At 38.9% G+C, this 20,905-nt stretch overlaps 1 pseudogene; it reads left to right on the top strand.

The window, feature by feature from the left end:
• Positions 1-7,599: 7,599 nt before the first annotated feature.
• On the top strand, positions 7,600-9,844 carry LOC133090538 (phosphatidylinositide phosphatase SAC2-like; annotated as a pseudogene).
• The last annotated feature ends 11,061 nt before the right edge of the window (positions 9,845-20,905 follow it).

The following is a 20,905-nucleotide window of genomic DNA, read 5'->3' as shown; positions in this document are numbered from 1 at the left end:
GAAGTTAATACAAATTACACATGAGTGTCAGGGACATAAATGGAGGGGTGTGAAGTTTGGTTAGGGAAAGGTTCCTGGAGGAGGAGTTTTTGAGTCAGATTTGGAAGGATGATTTGTTGGGTGGTGAGGGTAGAAAACAAGAATGGGGTTGTTTCTGCATCCTCAGTTCTAAGAATAGGGATGGAAGTATTGCTGTCTAGAGTAGGCTATTCCTTGTGTCAATTCAATTTTCCGGTGTCTTAGATCTTCTAAACACCAAGCATTTAGCATAAGAAAGATGGGTCTGTGATTGTGTATATAAGAATCATCCTTAAGACAGACAAGCTGTACTGCCACATGCCACAAAATTAACCCTTACTTAAAATCAGCAAGGAAGCCATGGTTGTTGAAATGAAGAATATCATGGGAATTTCTCTATGACAGTCATTCAAGGCAGTAGGTCTGTTTTAATTGATAGTGCAGCATCAAGAACATAGATTTGGTTCAGGGCAACTACAAACTATATCACTTAATGAGCCTTAAATATAGCCATTATTTTTATATCAATAGCACAAGAGAAAACCAAAAGTCCTTAACCATTGACCATTTTATCATATTTTAGGACTTTTTAAAAAAATCATGTTATAGTAGGCACTAAGTTTTATTGAAAAATATTTAAACTGATGAAGGCTTTCCTTATTTCTTCAAAGTGTGATTTTTTCAAAGCACATTGATTTTATTTTTAAATTTCCCAATTTTTTTCCTAGTTTTTCAAATTGTACCAAAACATAAGACTGTGATATTTTGCTATTGCTTCAATGTGGGTAAATTAGGGAAAGGATGTATCATTCATTTAGTGCCCATGCTATGCATTTTAAAATAGGCATTATTTAATTTAATCCTGGCCCCAGTGCCAAGAAGTAATTGACCAGCCTAACAACACAACTTTGGACAAAGCTGGTAACTGAACACAAGTCTGTCTGTCTCCCAAGCTGTGCTCTTTCTCTTATACCTGCACAATAACATAAAACTGGCAAAGTGTATTTTTACTTTTTAAGATGCCACATGTGCCAAGAATAAATCAAGTGATGTTAAAGCATAATAGCATATTTTAAAGAAGCTTTAAAAATATATATTTTCACCCTGACAGTGACCCTTGTTGTAATTTATGGTTTGGGGAAGTAATATTATGTAAGTATAATTCAAAGTTGTCAAAACCTAAGACATTTAGAAATAATTTTTATTATTCATTTTGTTAATAACTTAATTTTTGGAAATTCAGTTTCCTTATTTGGTGTTTCCTTTTAACTGAGAAGTCTAAAACAAACAAAACTTTGTGTGTTATCCTGATATAGTTGAATAAATGATTGTGTGTAGTTGTTCTTATATGGATAGTAATATGAATGTGACATGCACAAATTGTCCTCTTATAATTTTCTGATAAGTGTAAGTAAACATTTATGTGATAACTATTAAAGTGGACATTTTATTTCAATCTGTAGCTGGTATTTTTTATAATGTTAGCAAATTTCCATTTAATGTCTTGCAAGGTTATTTTCTATATGAAGTGCAGTTTTGAAAAGCTTGTAATAAATAAGATGTAAATCCCTAGGCAAGAATAGAGAACCCAGGGACTTCCCTGGTGGCGCAGTGGTTAAGAATCCGCCTGCCAATGCAGGGGACATGGGTTTGAGCCCTGGTCCAGGAAGATCCCACATGCCATGAAGCAACTAAGCCCGTGAGCCACAATTACTGAGCCTGCGTTCCAGAGCCCACGAGCCACAACTACTGAGCCTGTGTGCCACAACTACTGAAGTCTATGTGCCTAGAGCCTGTGCTTCACAGCAAGAGAAGCCACCGCAATGAGAAGCCCACGCACTGCAGCGAAGAGTAGCCCCCAATCACCACAGCTAGAGAAAGCCTGTGCACAGCAACGAAGACCCAACACAGCCATAAATAAATAAATTTATAAAAAAAAAAAAAAAAGGAACAGAGAACCCAGAAACTGAATAATACCTGTATAAGCCTTAAGTAGTTAATAAATATAGCATTTCAAATAAATGGATAAAAGAGGGACTATTTAATATATATTTTAATTGTTGATGTGGGAAAAAAGGCCCCTGCCATTATAAAAATAAATTCCAAATGGATTAAACATTTAAATGTAAAAAAGCAGAATCATGTGTATTGAAAGAAAATTTTAATCATGTTTAAGACATTAGGATAGGGAAGATCTTTTCTGTATAGAAACAAAAAGCAAAACTATATCAAAATTTAATATGTCTTAGAACTCAGATGTCATAATGAAAGTTAAAGAGGGAGAGAAATTTAAAAATATTCCTAACTTGTGTAACAGAAAAAAATTTTAAAACAAATACAAAGAATGCCTACAAATCAACAAGAAAAAGGTAAACTAATGTATGGGAGGAAAGACCTTTCCTTTACCGTCTTAGATTCTGAGGCTGGGCCTGAGAATTAAATTTACAAAAGAGATTAACAGGAGCAAAGCATACAAATTTTATTTGATGTTAATATTTTTACACGTACACAGAGGTTAATATATATGAAATATAAACCCAAAGGAATGGATAGGCTTGAGCGCATGTATACCATTTTAGCAAAGAATGACAAACTGGAGAATGATGAGACAGGAAAAAGGGGCTTGAGCTAGGGTTGATAAATTGTGGAAACTAATGAAATACAAATTTTTTTTTTTTTAATTTTTGGCTGTGCCGGGTCTTTGCTGCTCGTGGGCTTTCTCTAGTTGTGGCGAGCAGGGGCTACTCTTCGTTGCAGTGCTAGGGCTTCTCCTTGCGGTGGCTTCTCTTGTTGCAGAGCAGAGGCTCTAGGTGTGTGGGCTTCAGTAGTTGTGGCATGTGGGCTCAGTAGTTGTGGCTCGCGGGCTCTAGAGTGCAGGCTCAGTAGTTGTGGCGCATGGGCTTAGTTGCTCCTCAGCATGTGGGATTTTCCTGGACCAGGGATCAAACCCGTGTCCCCTGCATTGGCAGGTGGATTCTTATCCACTGCGCCACCAGGGAAGTCCCAGGGTTATTTTAATGGATTTTTTATACAGGTTAATATTGATGTTGGATCCCCATCTCCAGTGATAAGAATGTTCTCCTCGTCCTGGTACAGGGAGGGCATCTTTCTCAAGGGAAGTTTTATGCCCTGCTTTGAGTAGTAAGGGGGAAGTCAGAGAGCCTTTCCTGTATTTGCTTTTTCTCAATTGCCTTCAGCTTAATCAGTATGCCAAAGTGATATATTTTAGGGTGGCATGTTCTGATACCCTTCACTACCTATTAGAAAAATGGGTAAATTATATAAACAGGTTAGTCATAGAAGAGGAAACACAAAAGGCCAATAAACATAAAATTATCCTGAACCTCACTAGTAATCAGGGAAATGCAAATTTAAGCAAGGAGATAGTTTAACCAGATTGAGAAATGTGGAGAATATGGAGTGTTGGCAAGGGTAAGGTAAGTAGATATTTTCATGCTGTGCTGCTAGGAGTGTAAAGTCCTCCAGCCATTTTGGGGGGCAATTTTGGAGTGTGATATGGCACATTCTGATTTTGGGTTAAGAATGGCAGGTATAGCACACCTTAACTTCTGCCCCTTTCTGAAACTCAGTAAAATGACAAGGAAGGCTTTTTTGGTTTTTTTCAAACAGCATAAACTAACAAGAACAGCAAGAATGTAAAGGACCCAACAGCATCAACATTTTGGACATTGGAAAGCTGATAGAGAAACAAAAACTAATTTGGCAAACACAAGAAAGCTGAAAACAGGAATGCGGAAAGCAAAGAAGCAGTCCTTTACAATACAACTCCCCCTAAAAAGGCTTAGAAATTGATAGTAGCAGGTACCTCTAGGACTTGGAGTGAAAGTCTTTTCGCTTCAAAGTTTGTTTGCAATTTAAATCAAATCCCCCCTAATTCTATACTACTAAGCAATTTCCTCTCCCCCCACCTCAAGGAAGATTGGAGGCTAGTTTAGATTTACCATGAAATTAAGTAATCTTTAGGTTCAGAGCCTAGCACTGGCATGGGTCCCTTCCAAGGCCCTGGGAGGAGCCCAAGAAATGTGTTCAAATGGTCATTTTTTGGTTGGTTTTAATTTTTTAAACTAAGTTATTTTTAATTCTCTGTCTCAAAGCCCCCAAATTTCATGAGTTTCAGACCCTGCAAAACTGGGATCTGCTCCTGACTAGAGGATTATTATGTGAGGAGGATTAAATAGGATCTCTACTCAAAAGAAACTAGACATTGTTAAGCCAGGGTCCTATACTAAAAAGAGAGGGATTTAGCAAAGCTTAATGTACAGTGAAGTTTGTATAATAAAAGTTCACATTCCCAGACTCCTCTAACCTAGCTTAAAGAATGTTGGCAACCAAGATTTACCCTCTAGGCAGTAGATTTTAAAAGCCATTTCTTAAAAATTTGAATCCCCAAAGAAAAGACCTAATGATACCGAATCTAGAGTCCCCAAAGAAAGGTTCCTGTGAGATTACCCTACAATGCAGTGCACAATTGCTGAGCCTCCCTTCCTTAGCACCTTCACACATGGAATTGTAAAGTCTTCTACTCTTAAGTTTAAATATATACACCAAGAGCCAGCATCTTATGGAAAACTAAAAGAATAAATGGAAATAAAAAAAAAAACCCACTTAAAGCAGTAAGAGAATTTAACAAAGTAGCAGGATATAAAATTAACATAAAAAATATACAGTCTTCACCAAAGAAGATATACAGATGGCAAATAAGCATATGAAAAGATGCTCCATATCATATGTCATCAGGGAAGTGCAAATAAAAATGAGATATCACTACAGACCTACTGGGATGGCCAAAATCCAGGACACTGACAACACCAAATGGTGGTGAGAATGTGGAGCAACAGGAACTCATTCATTGCTGGTGAGAATGCAAAATGATACAGCCACTTTGTAAGAATATTGGCACATTCTTACAAGACATATTCTTACTAAATGATCTGATTGTGCTCCTTGGTATTTACCCAAATGAAGTAAAGATTTATGGCCACACAAAAATCTGCACATGGATGTTTATAGCAGCTTTATTCATAATTGCCAAATCTTGGAATCAAGCAAGATGTCGTTCAGTAGATGAATGGATAAACTGTGATACATCTAGACAATAGCATATTATTCAGTGCTAAAAAAGAAATCAGCTATCAGGGAGTGGCCAAGGTGTCAGAGTAGGTAGCTCCTGAGCTCACCTCCTCCGGTAGGCACACCAAAATTACAACTAGATTATCTACAGAGCAACTATTGATGAGAAGGACCAGCAGACTAGCAGAAAAAATCTTCTACAACTAAAAATGTAAAGAAGGAACCACAGTGAGACAGGTAGGAAGGGCACAGATGTGGTATAATTAATACCTGTACCCACCAGTGGGCGATTCACAAACAGGAGAATAATTACAATTGCAGAGTTTTTCTCCAAAGAGTGAGGGATCTGAGCCCTACATTGGGCTTCTCAGCCCAGGGCTCCTGCACCAGGAAGACAAGACCTCAGAATGTTCAGCTTTGAAGGCCAGCAGGGTTTACTTTTGGGAGACCCTTTTGGGAAATAGAGACTCCACTCTTAAAGGGCACACACACAAAATCTCACATGCTTTGGGACCCAAGGCAGAAGCAGTAATTTGAAAGGAGCCTGGGTCCAGACCTCCCTGCTGATCTTGGAGAGCCTCCTGGAGAGGAAGGAGGCAATGGGAGATCACATGGGGACAGACACTGACTGCAGCCATTTGGGGGAGTCATTCTACCATGAGGACACATGTGTTGGCAAGATGAACTTAATAGATGTATATAGAACATTCCATCCAAAAGCAGCAGCACCTACTGCTGCTTTTCAAGTGCACATGGAACATGCTCCAGGATAGATCACATGCCAGGCCACAAAACAAATCACAGTAAATATAAGAAAACGGAAATATCAAGCACCTTTTCCAACCACAATGCTGTGAGACTAGAAATCAACTATAAGAAAAAAAAAAACCTGCAAAAAATACAAACATGTGGAGGCTAAATAATATGCTGCTAAACAACTAATGGATCACTGATGAAATCAAAGAGGAAATCAAACAATACCTGGAGGGACTTCCTTGCTGGTGCCGTGGTTAAGAATCCTCCTGCCATTGCAGGGGACACGGGTTTGAGCCCTGGTCCAGGAAGATCCCACATGCCGTGGAGCAACTAAGCCTGTGTGCCACAACTGTTGACCCTGCGCTCTAGAGCCCACAAGCCACAACTAAGGTGCCTGTGTGCCACAACTACTGAAGCCCACGTGCCTAGAGCCCGTGCTCCACAACCAGAGAAGCCACCGCAATGAGAAGCACGCACACTGCAACAAAGAGTAGCCCCCGCTCGCCGCAACTAGAGAAAGCCTGCGTGCAGCCATGAGGACCCAATGCAGCCAAAAATAAATAAATTAAATTAAATTAATTAAAAAAAAATACCTGGAGACAAATGAAAAAGCAGTTCTAAAAGGGAAGTTTATAGCCATGCAAACCTACGTTAGGAAACAGGAAAAGTCTCAAGTAAACAACCTAACCTTACATCTAAAGGAACTAAAAGAAGGAGAATAAACAAAACCCAGTTATTAGATGGAAAGAAATCATAAAGAACAGAGCAGAAATAAATGAAATAGAGACTAAAAAAACAATAGAAAAGGTCAAAGAAACAAAGATCTAGTTCTTGAAGAGATAAACAAAATTGACAAATCTTTAGCCAGACTCATCCAGAAGAAAAGAGAGAGGGCCTAAATCAATAAAATCAGAAATGAAAAAGGAGAAGTTACAACTGACACTACAGAAACATAGTGGATCATAAGAGTTTACTACAAACAACTACACAGCAATAAAATGAAAAACCTAGAAGAAATGTACAATCTCCCAATATTGAACCAGGAAGAAACAGAAAATACGAACAGACCAGTAATGAAATTGAATCAGTAACAAAAAAAAACTCCCAACAAACAAATGCCAAAACCAGATGGCTTCACAGGTGAATTCTACCAAACATTTAGAGAAAAGTTAACACCCATCCTTCTCAAACTATTCCAAAAACTTGCAGAAGAAGGCACCCTTCTGAACTCAATCCACGAGGTCAGCATCACCCTGATACCAAAATCAGATAGAGAATGTCAGACAGAGAAAGGCAAATACTGTATAATTTCACTCATATGTGGAATCTTAAAAAACAAAATAGGCAGTCGCTGCAGGTGTTAGCTCTGGTGCAGGCAGCTCTGACTGAGCTTCCACTCGTGGACGGACCGACGGACTGACGAGGTGCCGCGCTCCCACCGGCCTCCTCCGACCGCCCGGCGGCAGGCGACCGCCCCGGGCGATGCAGCCGGCAACACTGCTGAGCCCAAGCCCGAAGGCCGCCGCCTGGCGACGACTTTTCAAGATTTTTCTCCTTTTTGCAGGACTTCTGGTTAAAGTTCCCGTGGCGTTGTATTTTTCCTGAAAATTACTGCTTTTCCAAAGCCTTCTGTTAATGTCCCCTGATGACGGTGGCTTTTGCGCGACCATTGTCGCGGTGGTGGGCCTGCATGTGGTGCTGGCGGGGTTCGTGTTCATCGTGTGGAAGGAGAGGATGCCTGATTGGTGGGAAGAGAAAAATGAGCAGCGCAGCCCTTGCTTCCAAGCTGCAGGCGTGGGGGACCGACAAGCATTGAAAGGGGTTTTCTTGTCCGTGTTAAAGAAAAAGTGTGGGTTTTTTGTTTTTTTCTGTTTAAAAGGGGAGGGAAATTAAGTATTTACTGCAGCTTACACTTCGGTAAAAATGCGGGCGCGGGGAGGGATGACATTTTTCTCCACTGCCTGTTAAGGTGCCAAGTGCTTTTCGTTCTGGACATAATGCTTTTGACTGAGATCATGTCTGACTAATGTAAATATTAGTGTCAGAATAGAAGCTAAGGGCTTCCCTGGTGGCGCAGTGGTTGAGAATCTGCCTGCCAATGCAGGGGACACGGGTTCGAACCCTGGTCTGGGAAGATCCCACATGCCGCGGAGCAACTAAGCCCGTGAGCCACAACTACTGAGCCTGCGCGTCTGGAGCCTGTGCTCCGCAGCAGGAGAGGCCGCGACAGTGAGAGGCCCGCGCACCGCGATGAAGAGTGGCCCCCGCTCGCCGCAACTGGAGAAAGCCCTCGCACAGAAATGAAGACCCAACACAACCAAAAAAAAAAAAAAAAAAAAAAAAAAAGAATAGAAGCTAAGATAAAATAACACTAATTAGTAGGTTTAGAATTTATTTCATATTAAAATACATGTCGTGATGTAATTTTTCTGGCTTGGCTCAAGTGACAGTTTTAAGAGTGCACCCTCATTGGTGCTGCTCACAGACATGTGGATGTACTGTTGCTGCTTTCCAACTCTGCCTACTACGTGGCCTATTATGATGATGACGTTGACAAAGTAAACCAGTATCAACGACTAAGTCTAGAAGACCTGGAAAAAATTGAAATAGGTCCTGAACCCACTCTTTCTGGTAAGGCAGAGTTCTGCTGCATGCGACTGCACTACAGATATAAAGAAGCAAGTGGCTATTTCCACACCCTGAGAGCTGTAATGCGCAATCCAGAAGAGGATGGCAAAGATACCCTTCAGTGCATTGCAGAGATGCTGCAGATCACCAAGGAAGCCACGGGATTAGATATACCTATAATAGAGAGAAAGCTTGAGAGGAAGAGCAGTAAACCTCATGAAGACATCATTGGCATCAGATCTCAAAACCAAGGCTCTTTGGCCCAGGGGAAAATTTTTTAATGAGCAAATTGTCATCTCTAAATCAAAAAGTGAAACAGACTAAATCCAATGTAAATATTGGCATTCTATGAAAGCTAGGAAACTTTACAAAACCTGAAATGAAAGTTAACTTTCTAAAACCAAACTTAAAAGTAAATCTTTGGAAATCAGATAGTAGTCTTGAAACCATGGAAAACACTAGTGTGATGGATAATGAAGCCCAGGCAGAGTCAGACAGGGAAATGTCTTCAGATAATGACTCATACCACTCTGATGAATTCCTTACAAATTCCAAGTCTGATGAAGACAGGCAGCTAGCAAACTCTTTAGAGAATGTAGGGCCAGTAGACTATGTTCTTCCTAGCTGTGGTACAATTGCTTCAATACCTCGATTAGGCAGTCCATCCCAGTCTATTAGCAGCACTGATATTAGCATTTATGTTCCTTCAGAGGTTACTCTTGCTCATGAAAGTGGGCTTGGAAAAGGCTATGCGTCTTCTTTGAAGAAAAGTCCTTCTGCTGCCAACATGCACACATTGACTGGCTTTGCCTAGCCCGTGGATATTTATTGCCACAGATTTGTTCAAGATGCACAAAACAAAATGACCCAGCTGTCAGAAACCAGGTCTGTTTCTCAGCTGGCTAGTGAGGAAGGAAATCAAATGACCAATCAAGTTTCTAAAGAAGAAACTCACTTTGAATCAACGGAACAGATACCTTCTCGACCATCTCAATTAGATGTGTCTTTTTCTGCAGCAGCCCCACATCTTTTGTCAGTTGAACCAGGGCATTCAGTTGTATCTCAAAAGACCCCCGGCTCCGAATCTGGCACACTTGAACTTGAGAGAAAGCTTCACGTAACTCCTCCTTCAGAGAGCTGTAGCAGCAGAGCAGTCTCTCCCTTTGCAAAGATTCGAAGTTGCATGGTCCAGGTTGCTAATATTACCCAAGCTGGATTAACCCAGGGGATAAACTTTGCAGTGGCAAAGGTTCAGAAGAGCCCTGCAGAACCTGAAGTAGTTAATGAAGTCCAGCAGAATGAACTTAAAAATATGTTTACTCAATGCCAGACACGAATAATTCAGATTTAGTGTTTAGCCACACAGAATCCTGTGGCTTTTATTTAATCCAAAAAAAAGGAGGTGTCATATAACCTGTACTGTCTTTGAATCTAGGGATCCCAAATTCTAATTATGTTTATTTGGAAAGGTTTTAAAAGGAGACTGAACCTGAGCAGATTTCCAAATTTGAGAGCTAGGACAATGGAAGTGCATCATCCTAGAATGTGTAGATCTAAGTAGCTTATACACTACAGAGCAGTTTGTCTCTCTAAAAGTAATTCAAGAATAGATTACTTTGGGACGTAATAACCTGAACCTTTTTTGGAGTGGGGTGGGTGGGTAGAATGTATGAAGTAGACACAAAGGGTGGACATGGATCCATTTAGGTGATTAGCATTTTTCATAATTTGTTTTTTTCTGTTTGTCAGTTCATTTCTGTGTGTTTCCTCTGCAAGGTAAATACTTAGTTTTTAGTGACTTCAAAGTGTTACTAGTATGGAGAAGCATTTTAATATAAAAACTATCGGTTTAGTTTTTGATGGCTTAACCATTCCCTATAAAGAGTTAACTGAGGGCTAATGGCGCTACAGTCAAGAAATGAATGTCCATTTGATCCTGATTTTCCCCACATTCTACCTAAACAAATTTAAAATAGTGCTACCTTGTACACCCCAAAGTCTAGGAGCATTAAGACTTGTCAGTCATAAAACCTGAGATGTGAGATGTGAATACCAGCACCTATTAATTTTGCTGTATTTTCAGAAATGTTAAGAATGTATACATATTGGATACTGGTAATACTTGAAAGAAGTCTTTCAAGTTGTAATTTTTTGCAGGGGGCAGTCCATAACATCCTGTGTAGATGAGCACAACTATTGAAAATTTAGTCTGAAGCACAATTGTGCTAAAATTTTAGGTTTTATGACTGTAACCTTGACCACATGGAACCAGGGCCTTGTCTGTAAGCCTATACGGTAAGAAAGTTGCACACCTTATTCCAAACAAATATTGGTTTGTCTGATATCTTAAGAGCCTTACTCTGTTGAAGTGATTCTCAGCTAAACATTATGTCTGTTGTTAACTTTGATATTTCTACTTTTGTTATTTATTAGTGGTATCTTTTTTTGAAGTGTCAGATGTTGTGACTATTTAAAATAAAATATCATTATAATTTAAGTGAAAAAAATGAAAAAAGAAAACAGAAACTGTGTTATAGTTACAGAGAATAAACAGGAGGTTTGGGGTTGGGGGGAGGAAAGGGAGGAAAGAAATAGGTGAGGGAGATTAATAGGTATAAACTTCCAGTTGCAAAACAAATGAGTCAAGGGTATGAAATGTACACTGTGGGGAATATAGTCAGCAACTTTGTCATATCTCTGTGGTGACATATCGTAACTATACTTATCATGGTAATCATTTTGAAATGTATAGAAATATCGAATTACTCTGTTGTGTAACAGGAACTAACATAGTGTTGTTGGTCAATTATACATCAAAAACAAGCAAACTAACTAACTCATAGAAAAAGAGATCAGATTTGTGGTTACCAGAGGCAGGGAGTGGGAGATGGGGAATTAGATGAAGACAGTCAGAAGGTACAAACTCCCAGTTATAAGATAAATTATTACTAGGGATATAATGTACAACATGATAAATATAATTAACACTGCTGTATGTCATATATCAAAGTTGTTAAGAAAGTAAGTCCTAAGGGTTCTCACCACAAGAAAAATTTTTTTATATTTCTTTAATTCTGTATCTATATGATATGATGGATTTCACTAAACTTATTGTGATAATCATTTCATGATGTATGTAAGTCAAATCATTAGATAATCATTTCATGATGTATGTAAGTCAAATCATTATGCTGTATACCTTATACAGTGCTGCATATCAATGATATCTCAATAAAACTGGAAGGAAAAAAAGAAATGAGCTATCAAGCCATGAAAAGATATGGAGAAAACTCAAATGGATATTACTTAGTGAAAGAAGCCATTCTGAAAAGGTTACATACTGTATGGCTCTAGTCATATGACATTCTGGAAAAGGCAAAACTATGGATAAAGTAAAAAGATCAGTGGTTGCCAGGGGCTGGGGTCCGGGGCAGGTATGGATAGGTGGAGCAGAAAGGAATTTTAGGGTTGTGAAAATACTCTCTGTAATACTATCATGATGGATACAAGTCATTGGACCTCTCTTCAAACCCATAGAATGTACAACACCAAGAGAGAACCCTAAGGTAAACTATGAACTTTGCATGATTATGATGTGTCAATGTAGATTTATCAACTGTAACAAATGCACCACTCTGATGGGGGATGTTGATAACAGGGGAGGCTATGCATGTGTTTTTCTACACTAACTTTTAAAAAAATGTTTATTTTATTATTATTTTTAAAAATTTTTATTTATTTATTTATTTATTTATTTATTTTTGGCTGTGTTGGGTCTCCGTTTCTGTGCGAGGGCTTTCTCTAGTTGCGGCAAGCGGGGGCCACTCTTCATCGCGGTGCGCGGGCCTCTCACTGTCGCGGCCTCTCTTGTTGCGGAGCACAGGCTCCAGACGCGCAGGCTCAGTAGTTGTGGCTCACGGGCCTAGTTGCTCCGCGGCATGTAGGATCTTCCCAGACCAGGGGTCGAACCCGTGTCCCCTGCATTGGCAGGCAGACTCTCAACCACTGCGCCACTAGGGAAGCCCCCAATGTTTATTATTGAGGTATAATTTACATAACATAACAATCACCATGTTAAAGTGTACAATTCAGTACTTTTAAGTATATTCACTAAAGTGTGCAACCAACACCGCTATCTAATTCCAGAACATTTTTATCACCTTAAAAAGAAACTTTGTACGTATTAGCAATCACTCTGCATTTTCTCCCTCAGAACCTGGTAACCACTCTTCTACCTTCTGCCTCCAGGGATTTGCCTATTCTGGAAATTTCAGGTAAGTGGAATCATATAATATGTGTCTTTTGAGTCTGGCTTCTTTAATTTAGTATAATGTTTTCAAGGTTCATTCATGTTGTAGCATGTATCAGTATTTCGTTTCTTTTTAATGTCAAATAATATTTCATTGTATAATATACTACATTCTGATTATCCATCAGTTGATGGACTTTTGGGTTGTTTCTAATATTAGACTACTATGAATAATGCTGCTCTGACATTCATGTACAAGTCTTTTGTGTATATGTTTTTAATTCTCTTCAACGTATTCCTGGCAATGGAATTGCTGGGTCATATGGCAACTCTACTTTTCACTTTTTGAGGAATTGCCAAACTGTTTTGCAAAGTGGCAGCCCCATTTCATATGTCCCACCAGCAATGCATAAGTGTTCCAATTTCTCTCCATCTTCCCCAAAACTCATTGTTCGTCTTTTTTTAGAATACCATCTTAGTGTGTATGAAGTTTTAGTTGTGGTTTTGATTTGTATTTTCCTAATGACATGATATTGAGTATCTTTTCATGTGCACATTGGCCATTTGTATATTTTCTTTAGATAAATGACTATTCATATCCTTTGTCCATTTTTACAGGATTTTTTAAAATTTAGTTTTAAGAGATTTTTAGATATTCTGCATAATAATAACTTTCCAGATATATGATTGCAATTTTTTCTCCCATTGTGTGAAAGTTTTTCACTTTCTTTATAGTGTCCTTTGAAGCACAAAAGTTTAAATTTTTTTAAAAATTAATTAATTAATTAATTAATTTTTGGCTGTGTTGGGTCTTTGTTGCTGCGTGTGGGCTTTCTTTAGTTGTGGTGAGCAGGAGCTACTCTTTGTTGCAGTGCACAGGCTTCTCGTTGCGGTGTCTTCTCTTGTTGCGGAGCACGGGCTCTAGGCGTGCGGGCTTCAGTAGTTGTGGCGCGCCTGGGCTCAGTAGTTGTGGCTTGCGGGTTCTAGAGCGCAGGCTCAGTAGTTGTGGTGCACGGGCTTGGTTGCTCCATGGCATGCGGGATCTTCCCAGACCAGGGCTTGAACCTGTGTCCCCGGCATTGGCAGGCAGATTCTTAACCACTGTACCACCAGGTAAGCCCAAAAGTTTTAAATTTTGATGAAGATAATTTTATCTAATTTTTCTTTAGCTGCTTGGACTTTCATATCTAAGAGACCACTGCCTAATCCAAGGTCATGAAGATTTATGCCTATGTGTTCTTCTATAAGTTTAATAGTGTTAGCTGTTACATTTAGGGCACTGATCCATTTTGAGTTAATTTTGGTTACAATGTGAGGTAGAGGGTCCAACTTCTTTTTTTTTGCCAAACGATAGCCAGTTGTCTCAGCACGATTTGTCTGAAGAGACTATTCTTTCCTCGTTAAGTTGTCTTGGCACCCTTTCTGAAATAAATTTTTCAAGGGAGTTTATATAGTGAACAGCCTTGAAAAATAGAGATGGTATCTCCTCTACAGCAAAGGGCAGGTTTTCTTACTGTCGAATATAAAAACTTTGGGTCCCTAAGCTAAGAGTTTCTTTCCCGTGAAGTAATTCACTGCATGTACAGATGTCACCTGGCTCTCATCACATCACATCACCTTGTGGAATTGGTGCTTGGGGAACCAGTGCAAGAAAATTCTAATATTCTAGCTACTGCCATTGCTGTGAGTGATGAAATCTTTTGTCTCTTATTCAGAAGTCTCATGTCTTCTGCCAGCATACATAAAATTGTAACAGGTTAACTTGTTAGCTTGCAAATGGGGTAAAATTTCATACCCTTCATAGTTTTTGACAAGGAGACTCCATATCATAAAGATATCTATACTTCCTAAGCTATTTATAAATTTAGTGTCATCCAAATAGGCATAAATACCAAAAGAATTCAAAGTTAAAGAAATTGTAAGTTGGTGCCTACAGAGTCCTTTCAGGAAAGTTGGCTTGTTCCTGCCTTATGGGGTCTCTGATATACACTGAATGTTTTTGCACCCCCCAGATTCATATGTTGAAACTGAATGTGCTGGTATTTGGACATGGGGCCTTTGGGAGATGATTAGGTCATGAGAGCAGAGCCTGCATGAATGGAATTTGTGCCCATATAAAAGAGTATCCAGAGAGTTCCCTTGCCCCTCTGCCATGTAAGGACACAATGAAAAAATGACTATCTGTGAATGAGGAAGCAGGCCGTCACCAGACATGGAATCTGCCTTGATCTTGGACTTCCCAGTCTCCAGAACTGTAAGCAATAAATTTCTGTTGTCTATAAACCACCTAGTCTATGGTATTTTTGGTATAGAAGGCTGAAGGGACCAAGACAGCTCCAGACTGACAAATGGTAAGGAATTTTCCTTCCTGGCAGTCCAGGTATACTCTGATATTTTGGAGACCTCAAGAATGAGGGATTTCCCCAAATTTATAGGTACTGTCTATGAAACCTGGTCAGAGAGTTGCTTGGGTTTGTTTTCCTAGCCTTGGAAGAGTAAATAGCAATGTATAAAATTCTTGTCTATAGAAGTGCAAATATATTTTTTTCTGGTGGAAGGACAATAGGGACCCTCTCACCCCAAAAAGCAAGTTTTAAGTCCCTCTGCAAATTCATTTCAGTATTTCTGATTTATAAATATCTCCATCCCTGCTTGCTGCAACTAGAGAAAGCCCACGCGCAGCAACGAAGACCCAACGCAGCCAAAAATAAATAAAATTAAAAACTAAACAAGGGCTTCCCTGGTGGCGCAGTGGTTAAGAATCTGCCTGCCAATGCAGGGGACACAGGTTCAAGCCCTGGTCTGGGAAGATCACACATCCCGTGTGCCACAACTTCTGAGCCTGCACTCTAGAGCCCGCGAGCCACAACTACTGAAGCCGGCGTGCCTAGAGCCCGTGCTCCACAACAAAGGAAGCCATCGCAATGAGAAGCCCGTGCACCACAACGAAGAGTAGCCCCAGCTCGCCGCTACTAGAGAAAGCCCGCGTGCAGCAATGAAGACCCAACACAGCCAAAATAAATAAAATAAAATAAATTAATTAAAAAAAAAGCTTTTAAAAACAAAACAAAACAAAACAAACACCTGATTTTTCACCACAGATGGTTTAAGAAGCACTGCTTTAAATAACATGCTTTCTTCCATTGGGAAAGGAGGGGCCGAGCTGCAATGAGTTTCTGTTCCTTAGAAAAAAATAAACTCTGACTAACATGTTAAAAAAAAAAAAAATCTCCATTCTTTAACTTTGCCTTTGAATCAGTTATGACATTTTCCTTGTTCTCTCATTAGGAATAAGTTAAGTAGAATCTTTGATACATGTATATTTTATAGCTATATCAGAGCTTGATTTTAATTTTTTTTTTGTATTTTTTTTTAAGTATTTATTTATTTGGCTGCACCAGTGGCTTGCAGGCTCTTTATTCCCCGACCAGGGATCGAACCCATGCCACCTGCAATGGAAGCGTGAAGTCCTAACCACTGGACCGCCAGGGAATTCCTGTTTTTAACTGTTTTTGAAAATTATCTTTTAATATGACTTACTCCCATATTTGCCTGCTTATACAGAATTTATTTTATTTTTTTACAGAATTTATCATATGCCCAACTCTGTTTTGTTTTGCTTACATTATTTGTTCCTCACAACTAAGTACATAAAGTAAGTACTGTTAATAGCTTGCCATCCTCCACTCTTTTGTGGCAGATGGGGAACCTGAGACCAAAAGTTCACAGATGAATGAAATAGGATTAAAATCCAGGCAGCTTGGGCTTCCCTGGTGTCACAGTGGTTGAGAACCTGCCTGCCAATGCAGGGGACACGGGTTCAAGCCCTGGTCTGGGAAGATCCCACATGCCGCGGAGCAACTAGGCCCGTGAGCCACAACTACTGAGCCTGCGCATCTGGAGCCTGTGCTCCACAACAAGAGAGGCCGCAATAGTGAGAGGCCCACGTACCGCGATGAAGAGTGGCCCCCGCTTGCCGCAACTAGAGAAAGCCCTCACACAGAAACGAAGACCCAACACAGCCAAAAATAAAAAAATAATAAATAAATAAAATCCAGGCAGCTTGATTCCAGAGTCCACACTCTTCACCACTACATTATACTCCCTATACATAGAGAAAACTGTCTTGAGCCACTAAGATTTCTCAAGATGAATCTATAAATTAGTTTCTAATTTTGATTTGGCTTCCCTTGGAGCTTGAAGATTAGCAAAACCGTGCTAGGTTAACATCAGTATTTCCAGTGTGAGAGAGTTAGAGTTACAAACTTGGCATTCTTGTACTATCCCTCCCCCCAGTGAGTATGAGTTTAATCTTATATGATCATGGCTCTAGGCTATGGTAAAGACAAGACAACAGGCCCAAAATGGAGTTGCTTATTCTAAGCCCCATGTCACCAAACCAAGACAATTTAATTACAGTTTCAGCACTACCAGAAATGGAATCTTAAATCAGTCAATCAGGAATTGCCTGATCACCACTAGTTAGGTAATCTGCCTGATAGATCCCTGTAATCCCCTAAAAAAAAGTAACCTTGCAATAACCACCTGCTTTTTTGCCTAGTATAACTTCCTTGTTCCTGCTCCCTTAAGGATATAAAAGTCTTTCATTTTGTATAGCTCCCTGGAGCTCCTTTCTATCTGCTGGATTGGATGCGGCCTAATTCAAATTGATTTTTGCTCAAATAAACTCTTAACATTTTTAATATGCCTCAGTTTATCTTTTAACACCTATGATAATAGTGATTCTCTGGGCCTTCAAGTTAGAAAGCAGGTCCTATTGACCTTGGATAACCCTGGCTCACCTCACCATTTCTACCTTTCTTTACAATTTCTTGACTGACTACTCCATAACAGTTGATAATGATTAAGAATCTGTATTAAAAAGAAAAGATTAAATTATACTCAATAAAATTCTTAGGAAAATAGTAAGTCTGTAACACAGTTGAGAACTATTTGTATCCCAAATGGTTGAAGTCGGTTTTAAAGCTTAAAGGAAGAAACATACAGCTATCCAGAAAATTGTCACCCAAAATGCTTTATTTCCCAAGGTGTCCAAGTAGTTGAACTTTTATCACATCAGTCAGTGGCCTTCCCAGCACTGCATGGAAGTCCATTGACTATTGTTAAATAAAATCCTGCTGTTCTTCACCCTGGAGCATGCTATGCTGCATAAGCCTTCTTTAAAGTTGTGTGAATCAGCTCAAAACATACTGATTTCTGTAGCTGTTTTGCAGATGGCTGCCTATCTTTCTCAGGTAATCACAGGACTCACCAAAAGTGAAGTGCAAGTCTACTATTAACTCTAAAGTTTAAGTCAGACCATCCCAGACCTGCCCTACAATTTAAAAAAGAAAAAGAAAAAAAAAAATCCAGAGGTATTTGGGTGATAGGAAAATAGAATTGGGGTCATTTGTAGAGATGTGGATGGATGCAGAAACTGTCATACAGAGTGAAGTAAGTCAGAAAGAGAAAAACAAGTATCGTATATTAACGCATATATGTGGAATCTAGAAAAATGGTACAGATGAACCAGTTTGCAAGGCAGAAACAGAGACACAGATGTAGAGAACAAACCTATGGACACCAAGGGGGGAGAGTGGCGGGGGGTGGTGGTGGTGGGATGAACTGGGAGATTGGGATTGACATGTAGACACTAATATGTATAAAATAGATAACTAATAAGAACCTGCTGTATAAAAAATAAATTAAAAAAAAAAGAAAAAAAAAGAAAATAGATATTTTAATATCTTTATATAAAAGTGAGAGAAATAACAATTCTCAGCCTGACTGTACATATAAATCATGTAGGAGTGTTAAAAATATGAATGCCTGGGATGCACACAAACCAATTAAAAAAGTATAACTGAAGGGCTGTAATTTTAAAAGCCTGGATATTTGAGTGCTTAAAATTTCCAGAGGTGATTCTGATGCTCAGAGAATGGGTTAAGAACCACCGCTAGAAATATTATTATACTGAAATTTTGAATGTCAGTTTAGGTAACTTTAAGCAACAGACCTGTTGACTCATATTTTCTTTCCACCATTTCCAAGATATCCAGGGTCTTTTGGATTGAAGTAATCAACATATTTTTAAATTTAGAAAAATCCAGTTGTGACAAATGACGATTTGGTCAGTCTCCTTTTCTTTTCTTAGACTAGGCAAAATGCCCAAAACATTTCTCCAAGCTGGCTTCCTTTATATTTGGGACTGACAGTGACAGTCACCTTGGCTGGTTAGAGGATGAAGAGCAGCCTATGCTTGAATGAGGAAAAAGTAGCTGGTGAATGCAGATTAGAACCAGCTGCATTTCTGGTGATATAGTCTGTCAAGAATTTTTTTTTTTTTAAACTTATCTGCCACCAGTCTTTTTGTTTCACTGCCAAGTTCTTTTTTAACTTTATGTTTTGGTGTCATCCATTAAAGATTAAATAGTTCAAAGCCTGGAATTCCACTTAAGAGGCTTTTCTGACAAGCAAGGAAGTTGAATTTCTTTGCCCTGTATTGCAAATTGTGAATACAGAAAAGCAGTATTAATCTAGATTCCATCAAGTCACTATATGTGCTTATTCAGATATGTGTTTGGGTACGTAATAATTCTATATGTGTATCTTAGCATAGGTATTATCTGTTGGGAACTAAGACGTTATGTGGGAGTTAAAACTTGTGATTCACCATTTGTACTCCAGGACCATTAGCTCAAGATTTATCATGGTTTTGTTTTCTCCAGCAGACAAAGTACAATCTCAAGACTGATCTAAGGTTTTGGATCACCAAAACAAAAAGTCTGTTCAGAGGACCAGCTACTTAATTTGTGGGACTCAGTGCAAAATGAAAATGTGGGGCCCCTTGTTCAGAAATTATGAAGACTTTCAAGATGGCAATGGCAGAGCATTAAGCTGAGTGTAGACGCCTTCTAAACATAGACCCTTCTACACGTGTGTGTGTGTGTGTGTGTGTTTTGCATGTGAATGTATATATACACAAACACAAACTTTTATACAAAAATTAGATTTTTAAGGAAAAATCTCAAATATATATGCTTTTATATATACATATATGTGTGTGTGTTTATACACACACTCATAACTATTTCTCTTCCTTAAAAATTTCATCTCCTCTTAAAACTTGAGCTGTTACTTCTGGGAAGATGACTACAATATTTGTGTCTCTATCGTATTCCTTCAACAAATATTTATCTTTTTGCCAGAATTCTGTTCTAGGCATTTAGAATGGATATAATGATTCAGGTCCAAAACCCATCTTGGCCCATAGAGGAAACTTAGGAATGAAAAAACATGGTGGAGCAACAAGATGAAAGGATCCTGGGTTACTGACATAGTGGGGCCATCGTGCCAACTCTGGACTGCCTATCTCAGACCTTAATGTGTTAATGTTATGTAAGCCACTGATAGTATGAATTTTTCTGTTATTTTAACTGAATCTAAACCTAACTAGTAAAATAGACATCTCAAATTTAATATGTCCATAAATGGACTTAGGCTTTTTTTCTCTCAAACCTCAGTAATGGCATCTTATATCCTTCCAGTTGCGCAGGCTAAAATCCTTTTGGAAAGGGGTCCTTAACTTTGGGTTCATGAAGGCTCAAGGGGTGATGGAGTCTATAAACTTGGATGGGGAAAAATTTACACCTATAATACCATGAACCTATAACTAAAATTTAATATTTCCTTCATTTATGATCACAGGCAATAAACCACAGTAGTGTTAGTAGTATCTGTGACATTGTCACCAATAAAACTCGCAGATATTTTTGTATCATATACAGTTGTTGCAGAAATTTCAAAATATCTTTAATACTTATCATTGCTTTGAATTATAGGAGCAATTATGAAGAAGCATATATATCACATAGTTTCTAATATTTTGATAACAATATTTCAATATAATTGGCTTCCTTTGTAATCTTATGCATTTCATTTCATACACGTAAAACATTGTTCTAAGAAGGTGGTTCATAAGCATCACCAAGGGCTAAAAGGGTCCATGCCATAGGAGGGGTAAAAGCCCTTTTCTTCTGGTCATCCTTGACCTCTCAGTTTATCTCATACTCATGTGGCAGAAGGTGCTAGTTACCACCAGTATCTATTCTTCCTGTTTCCTTAATATCAGAACCGCAGGGTTTTTTGGCAGGGAGCAATAAT

The sequence above is a fragment of the Eubalaena glacialis genome, chromosome 4 (assembly GCF_028564815.1).
Source record: "Eubalaena glacialis isolate mEubGla1 chromosome 4, mEubGla1.1.hap2.+ XY, whole genome shotgun sequence".
Classification (NCBI taxonomy): Eukaryota; Metazoa; Chordata; class Mammalia; order Artiodactyla; family Balaenidae; genus Eubalaena; species Eubalaena glacialis.
Note: the sequence above shows the minus strand (reverse complement) of the source record. Positions and strands in the feature narration are given on the sequence as shown.